Source organism: Nicotiana sylvestris, chromosome 2 (genome assembly GCF_000393655.2).
Source record: "Nicotiana sylvestris chromosome 2, ASM39365v2, whole genome shotgun sequence".
Taxonomy (NCBI): Eukaryota; Viridiplantae; Streptophyta; class Magnoliopsida; order Solanales; family Solanaceae; genus Nicotiana; species Nicotiana sylvestris.
Genome location: NC_091058.1, coordinates 25657716 through 25666710, shown reverse-complemented (window position 1 = coordinate 25666710; position 8995 = coordinate 25657716). Strand labels below are relative to the sequence as shown.

Here is an 8995-nt window from a genome sequence, read left to right as displayed (position 1 = left end):
AGTATACTGATTTTAAAGAAGGGTTATTGATTTTAGAACCAATTAAATTCTACATATATTAAACAAACATTACTACAGATTTTAGGCTTATAGATAAAATAGACGAATCAGATGCAGACGGTTGCTTCTATAGGCATGATTTCTAAGCGTTATTGATTTTAAAACGATTTTAGGCTTTTAGAATGAAGTTGATTATTATTAAACCTATGATTGTTTGCCTAAAATCCTAGGGGTAATCCTAACTCAACCAATAAGCCTAGGGGTTGCATACCAAGCTCGATCTATCTTTACTCGGGGGATAAGCCTAAGGGCTACACTACTTCGAGTTCGATAAATCCTCACTCGACTAATAAAATCCTAAGGGCTACACTTCGAGTTCGAGCAATCCTCACTTGACGAATAAACCTAAGGGCTAAGGGGGCCATTTTCGAGTTTGATACAACTTTGTTCGATCGATTAAACATAAATTTCGGTTGATACTCAAGGCAGTTAAATTTTTAGAAACATCATGACCATGATTTATTTATAAGCAAGCAAAGTTGGAACAAGTTTTATAGACATTGATCAAAATTCATATGTACACAGTAGTTACTCCCCAAAAGAAAATACAAAGAAGATTCTATCTAATCTCCACTGGTAAGGGCATCTCCGAGATCCCCTCCAGTCGGGGCATCATCTCCAAGATCCCCTCCGATAGGGGCACCCCCATCCTCGGGATCTTCTTCGTTCCCTAAACCGCCATCGAAACTTCCTTCGGTCTTCGAAGCGCTCAAGCTTTCTGAGGCGTCATCTTTGGGATAAGCCAAGCCCTTGGCTACAACTTCCTGTTCTTTAGCCATTTCAATCTCAGCTGAAAGTGGCCACGGGCATGAGCTTCCTCCACAGTTTCCCTCCGAGACTTAAGTCTAGCATGTTTAACAACTAAAAGTATTTGCACTCGATTAGCCTCGACAATTTCTCTTAACCGAGTTTGAGCATCTACATCATCAGACCGATTTGCTTTCACCGTAGCATCAGCCACAGCCTTAATTGTCTTCATACACGACTTAATTTTCTCGAGTTCTTGGATCAAGCCTGTCCTAATGGAATCCGCCGAAATAAGTTAGGATTGAAGTTCCTTGATTTTCTCTGTATGCGTCGCAATGCTCTCATTTGCATTTCCCAGTTGGTTTTCTGTTGAAGCCAATTGAGCTCGAACGGATTCTTTTTCCGATGCGATTCGATCCAGATTTCCCTTGCAATGCTCAGCCTCGACCTTTATTTCATCTACCTCTATACGAAGACGACCTATGAAGTCAGTGTTCTGCCGAACCTGCACACTTGGAGCAACAACCACTGCTCCTGAACCAATTGCATTAACATTGAAAATACTCCTTACCTGTTCGTCAAAATTGGCAAGTTCCTTTTTTGCTTCCTCCATCTCAGCTCGGAGATGTTGGTTTTCCTCCTTCTTTCGATCACTTAGGATCTGGAAAGCCTCTTTTTCCTCAGTAAGGGTTCAGAGTTCGGTTTCATAGCGATTTTTCTCTCCACGAGAGTGAAGGAATGTTTCGTGGTGCAAAACAAAAGCTTACAAAAGCAAATATATGAGCGAGAGGGTTATTGAAACCAAACAAAGATATATGGGGATATAAGCTTACCCGATTCAGAGCTTGTTGTGCTTCATTAAAGAGGGAAGGCATCCCCAAAACATCCATTTTTGCTCGATCTTCTTCGGTCAGTAGGCACCGAAGGTAGCTGGCTGCTCCCACGAGAGAAAAAAGTACATTGGCATCCTCCGGGACTGAAATAACAATTGATCGTTTCCGATCAGGGTTGGCGCTTGGAGCCAGAAATTGGTTAACTAACCCAGGAGTTGAGGCCTCGTTCATACTTTTTCTCGGAACTACCAAGTCATCCAAACCAGAAACATCCTCCACACTGACAAAGTAATTTCCAAAGGGGTCTGATCCCTCGCCCCTTCTATACGGCGAATATTCTATGATTGGGCCTCTTTAATCATCGACTCGGTCACAGGACCGAATGAGATTTCGGGGGTACTCTCGACGAAAGGAACATCAAACTTCGATGTTGCACCCATATCAGCCACATTATCGAGATTGTCACGACTTCGGGGCGGGTGTTCGATCGCATGCTTAATTAGCTCAAGAGGGGAGACATTTGTTTCGGCCCTCTCTGGTTCAACGTCCTTTCGAACCTCCTATCTCGGTCATACCATCAAATCAGTATCTTCGGCATCCACTTCGGGCTCGTCTCTCAGAACAAGAACCGATTCAACAGAAAGATTAACTTTATCTTTTGATTTTCGAGCCTTCTTCGTTTTGGGCTCACTTTCTCCCGAGAAGGAATCCGATGTCTCTTTCCATTTTTTTTCTTCAACGGCTTCGAGACTGATGGAACCAACGGGGGAGGTAAACTTGATTCCTTTTCAGGCGGAGGTCTCATCATCACATCTTTTTCAAGACTTGAAAAAAGAAAAGATGAGCGAAAATACCTGAATATATCAAAATGGATTAAATCGAAGGCACTTACCATGGTTAGTAGCTTCCCAACGACCTCTTTCCAAGTCACGCCATGCGTGGTTGGCTTGCTTTGACTTGGACACCCAACCTCAAACCCATTCTTCGAAGTCAGGGATGGCTTCTGGTACCCAGGCAACAGCTGCATCAGGAAAACGCGGTCGGAGAAAAGGTTTCAAATAAAACCTTGTTTCTATCAATGGAATACTGCAATAACTAAATACTTATGTTCCATGTTCCAATTCTCGGGGAACGACATCTTTTCGGGTGGGATCAAGTCCGAGATTATGACACAGACAAAATGACTCATCCAACCTCGATCTCTATCTTCCTCAATATTTGAGATCGGAGCCTTGTGAGCTTGGCGATGTAGCTTTATTACCCACCTTGATACAGTCGAGTACTATAAAGGTGGATCAGATGGTTGAGGGTTAAAGGGAGTCCGGAAACTTCAACTACGAAGTGTCGGAGAAGCGTCATTATTCTCTAAAATAAGGGGTGAATTTGGACAAGGGTAATTTCATACTGTTTGCAAAAATCGATCACTGCTGGATCGATCGGGCCCAACGTGAACGGATAAGTATATACACTTAGAAAACCCTCCTTGTATTTCATGATCGACTCTTCGGAATCGGGCAACTCCACATACTTGTCGAACCAATTGCATTCGCTTTTTACTCTAGAAAGGATGTTGCCGGGAATTAAGCTAATATATCTCGAGGCCGGCGTGGTTTTGAACAGCACTTCTCGATATCGAAATCGGCATCTGCAACAAACAGGGGAGGAATTAGTTCTTCAGGGCTTGGCTCAACAATTAATTTTACTTTTTTTGTTGGTTTGGAAGTTGAAGCTTTTCCTTGTTTAGTAACTGATTGAGAAGTTTTCGCCATTGATAAAGAAAAGAAGAAGAGGGGATCTATGGGAATAAGATGCAAAACGCCCTAAAATTGGTAGAGAAGCTCCTGTGAAATATGAAACAAGGGCCAAGAAATACTGGGAGGCAGAAGGTTTCGAATCTCTGATGAAGCAAGAGTATTCAACAATAGAGGAAAGGTATATTTATAGAGTTCAAGAGGCGGTTCATTTCCAGCAGTGGCCAACAACCCACTAACACACAATTAATGCCTTGGAAAATGAGCCGACGAAACTTTGGTGATGTTCTAATTGCTCACGTCACGGCCTGTCAGGGTGAGGTTGAGAAGCTCTTATCATTTCTTAAAATTCCTAATTTAAGAAACGATAGGGCTATCTGTATACAAATAAAATCAGAGTTGGTGATCGGATCCCTAGACGCTCGATTTTCTATTTTTCTTTGCTCGCTAATTAATCGAACAAACCCTGCCGAACTCGACACCCGACTCGTTAACATCAGGAATCGACCAAATTAGGTGGTTATCAGTTTATAAAGGTTCGATCCTGATCGAGAATCGATCCCGATCGAAGTTACATCGAACTCCAGATCGAAGCTATATTAGGTTCGGCCGGTATGTTGATCATCGAGCTTCGATGATTATAAAGGTCTGATCTTGGTCGAAGCTATACCAAACCTGGGGAGGATGCTATATCGATCGAGCCCGACGACCTGAAGTCTTGGTGGTAATATCGCCAGCTCACCCTTCAAAAGCCCAGAACATTCTCCATTAACTAAAGTTGCAGCATTATTTATGGCATTAGTGGGGGACAATCCCAAACGGTCAGAACCCATCACTTTCCATATAATAATGTAATATTAACCCCTATAAGGGGGGGGGGGGGGCAGAAAAAGAAAGAAAGGGGGAATCTAAATACTATACTCATAAAAGACAAAAATAGCAGCTCTTCTCCATGAGTTCTTTCTAAAGAAAATTACAAAGGCCTTCCATTGTACATCAAGGATCTGAAAAATTGTGAAGGTTTTTCTATCATTTTGTTATCATTGTTCTTATTCCTAATTCTTGATCTAGTATTGGAATGTGCCATGTATCCTTGGAATCACACATAAATTTAATTGTTATCCTATTTTGGTTAAACAGATATCTCAGCAAAATAATAATTAATAAAGTACTTAGATATTCACATCAACTAAAGATTATAGTGATGATATCCATGTAAATTATTTTAATTCTCTAGCATAACTTGTTAAGGTACAAGAAGTCTCAACAATCACCACCTTGATAATAGGGATCTTTATACAAATAGCAAGTCAAATTACTATTTACTTATTCTAGGTGGTATACATAGATTATACACTATTATATAAGGTTATATATATATATATATATAATTAAAAGATATTATATATAAACATACATATATTTTACCTTTGTTCGCTATTTTTATTTCAAGCGGTTGGATGGACAACTATTTTTTTAATTCTTATTGATACAATTGGTGCCCTAGAGTCCACTCGATGGAGAATTAGAGCTGCAAAAATGAGTTGGCCCAGCCCAATTAGGACTCGCCGGGCCAACTTAAGCTGGGCTATAGAAGCCCCAATTTAAAGTGGACTTATAAAGACTAGCACAGCCAACTCAAGACCAACCCGTGGGCAAGACATGAAAAGTTTGATTGAAATTAAGTATTGTAGTTGAGCATGAAAAAGAGTAGAGAAAATGACACTATATAATTGTAGAGGCGGACCCAGGATTTTTACGTGATGGGGGGTATAATTTTGTCCAACCAGTGCCTCCTAAATGCTTTCAGTGTTCAGGGTGTCAAGTGCTTTAACTTAACTATTTTCAAGAAATAGATATACACATATACAAAAAAAATCCGAAGTTTAAGGTATTCTGTGACCCCTCATTGCAACATATAGGTCCGCCTCTGTATAATCGGTCTCAAAATAATTGTTGAGAATATATAATTTATATATATGTAAATTTGTGAATGTTATTTTAAGAAAAATATACAAATTTTATACCCTATTTGGAATTTGTTTTAGGAAGCATGAACAAGAAAGTAATCATGCTCCAATATTAGATACGCCCTTAATTTCGTTTTGCTAGGTAGATCACAGTAGGCATGAATTTTAATTAAATATGTTTTTTAAAATTAGTGGTCTTAAATATGTCATTATACTTGTGTGCTCATAAAAATATGTTATTAAGGGTATAATAGTAAGAAGTTTATAGTTAGATTATTTTCAATTATATGGAGATGATGTTATACTCTGGACAAATTAAAAAGGAAAGGGTGTAACACCGAAAGAAGTTTACGAGGAGAACTATTTACTTTTACGACGATGATGAAAATTGGGGCGTTTGCATCTGTACCCGGTTTTAAGGTCACAATTAAACATATACCCACTTTACAATCAACTTCAGACTTATCGGGTCTGAAGTGAAATAATTGCACTTCAGATGCACTTAAGGCAAATAGGTCTCAAGTGCAACAAATGTTTCCTACACTTAAGGGCTAAGGCCAATAAGTTTGAAATGAAAAATTGTACTTCAGATGCACTTAAGGCCAAAAAGGTCTAAAGTGCAACCAATGTATTCATGAACATAAGGCCAAATAGGCCTGAAGTGCAAATTGTCGAGAAACAAAAATTTATTTTTCAAATTTTAACAATCCAATATACGATTTAATACCTATATCTACTCCAAATGGGCTCAAATTTGGAACATAACCTCCAAATATCATCAATAACAAACCCCAATTATCAATTTATCAAAATAAAAATAAATATAACGAACCCATTTTGAATTAAGAAGAAGAAGGAGAAGGAGAAGAAGAAACCCTAAGCAATAGTAAAAAAATAAAGTGCCACAACAGCTCACCACTGTAAACATCATAAATTACCTTAAAATATGTTCATAAACACCATATAAAATCATGTCACCAGAAGAAGAAGAAGAAGAAGAAGATAAAGCCCTGAAGTTGTTTAAAAAGTGGGTACAAGTTAAATGGGCCGACCAAATAGGGCGCCAATGCAATTTGTACATGAAAATTGTGTTGTCCCTTTCATTTTTAATATTGTGGCCCTTTCATTTTTACTACTATGGCCCTTTCATTTTTAATAGTATGGTCATTTCATTGACTAGAAAAATTACGCTACCCATAAAATATTTATAATGTACTTATCATTCGTAGTTATATTTGAATATCATAGAAAATCCATAAAATAAAAGATTAATTGTTTTGAACTTGTATACGGGTAAATATCGGAGGTAAGAAGCACCCCAATTTTCCAGTGGGACAAACGAAGAGAAGACATGACTGCGCGTAGTTAAGACCAAAGCTAGGAGCTGCCCGTATCAAAGCTCGACTAAAACACCTGCTCTCAGAGCCACCAAGGTCATGCCTTTGGAGCCATTAAGACCTCACCCCCAGACCTGATTCAAATAACGTGACCACGGAAAGCAATACGATCGACAAAGGACCATGATATTCATGCCCAACCAGATATCACGGCAGAACATTGGCCCGTATCAGCAGTAAATCATTGATTAGCAAGAAGAATGTTTTTTATAGATATTCGGCTCCGAACCAAGGGCAGAACAATAACTTATCTCATACCCGAGCTCGGACTTAACAATAAAACTAGTTAGATTTTTTGTTTCTTTCTTAATTCGCTTAATTAATATTATTGATCATTTGTATTAGATTAATTCATATATCCTTAAAACTGCATAAAAATTAAATTGTTATCCATTTTTAAGGGTAAACAATTTGGCGCCCGCCGTGAGGCTAAGGATAATAGTGGTAGTTTCATACAAATTTCCATAACACATAATATTTTAAGCTTGTTCTTTAAGATTATAATTACAGATCCACCTAAGGATGTTGAACTCTTGGACTGCTCACCTCAACATTGATATTGAGTCTGTCCATCATGGTGAAAACAACAATGTGGAACCTAGCAATGATATGCCTCTTCCTGATACCAACAGAGTCCCACCCGCAGACCCCATCGATGCCAACTCGTATGTGTCCATCGATGCCAACCTGCCTACTGACCCTGAGAACAGCGTTCCCGGGAAGCTCGACCAATGACTCAGGCTATGCCCGAACGTGAAGGTGATGTAATTAACCTACGAGTGATCTTTGAAATGTTATAAGCTCAACATAAAGCGATAGCTCAACTACAAAACCAAAGTCGTGCCCCCAACAGAGTTTAGCCTGGACAATTCCGAAACAATACCCGAAGGAACAAGAAAGTCACGGAGAGGCTGGATGAAGCTGAGTCCGGAACCATCCCCGAAATCATTAAGATGCTTAAGGAACTACCAAAGTGAAAGGAATCAGGGTAAAAGATAATTGAGGTCAATGACAAAAACGTGGACACCTATAACTCAAGAGTTGATCAAATCCTAGGAGCGCCCCAAATATTGAAAGGCCTGGACTCAAAGAAATTTGCCCAAAAGCCTTTCCCCCCGAGCGCAGCACCAAAGCCGATCACAAAAAAGTTCTGTATGCCCGAAATTCTTAAATATAATGGAACCACGGATCCAAACGAACATGTCACCTACTACACGTGTACCTGTCACACCCCCTTTTTCTCGCAAAATCGGGTTTATGATATTTGGAGGGACAACTCATTCCTTTTGGGAGCTGAGTTTTATGTTTGAAGTGTCGCCATCTAATGATTAAGGTGCATTAGGACACAAATAGAAATTCAATTCTAAGTCATTTGAATAACCAGAGATTGGGTAAGGGCTTGAAATTATCCTAAGGGAAAGGTATTAGGCACCCATCAGGATCCACTAGTGTGGTTCCCGACCAGACAATTATTGTAAATTTGGGGTGCAATTAACATATAGACAAATAAGGCTCAAATAAGAGGGGATTTCAACACATAAAAGGAAGAACATTTTAAAGAAGTGTTTTAAAAAATAGAAAGAGTTTGCAAATAAAAGAAAGGGGTCCTAGGTTTATATTTAATATGGATCACCCCACGCAATGTCCGGTAATCACTCCTCAATGAAGGGCTACATGTGACATTATCGCGTGGTCATCATATCCATATCTACCCTTTCCCACCCCATTTAAGGTACTAAAGCACTGATTGGTCTCGAACACTATTGCATGCTATTACCCGTCCCATTCCTATCAGTCCTGGAGGCACTTAGGACTACTAATCCTAAAAGGGAGGGATATTAGGCTTATTTGGAAGTTTCAAAGGTAAAAAATTCTAAGGCGACATACAAACCAGATAATATGGCATATAAGGGGAAACATGTAAATAGACAAAGGTTCAAATACACCACCTTGAACAGAAGCACATAACTAGCATGACTTACACAAACTTTTTAGGTCTGATTAAATACTAAAGACGAGGGAAGACCGGTTATTGAAGAAACTTAGTTTATTACATATCTCAGGTAAGAAGTCTGAATCAGGCCTGCCTGCTGGTTGTAGCGATTAGCAAAAGTGATCTAGCTTACAGTTATTACTCTAAGGTTTGCCTAAGTGTATATTGATGATAACTTATAAGCATGATATCTACTGAGTTCAGAAGGTGATGAGACAGTAAAAACTCGAACCGAATTGTTTGA

The 8995-nt window shown here is 39.1% G+C and overlaps 1 long non-coding RNA gene across 2 annotated transcripts; it reads right to left on the bottom strand.

Annotated features, from left to right (window-relative positions):
• Positions 1-539: 539 nt before the first annotated feature.
• On the bottom strand, positions 540-3546 carry LOC138886308 (uncharacterized). Of its 2 annotated transcripts, XR_011404973.1 has the most exons (3): positions 2533-3546; positions 1379-2464; positions 540-1272 (listed from the first exon to the last, which is right to left on the bottom strand). It is a non-coding gene; the product is annotated as an uncharacterized lncRNA (long non-coding RNA). The 2 variants fall into 2 exon arrangements; XR_011404972.1 differs by having other exon boundaries at positions 1379-3546.
• Between the last annotated feature and the right edge of the window lie 5449 nt (positions 3547-8995).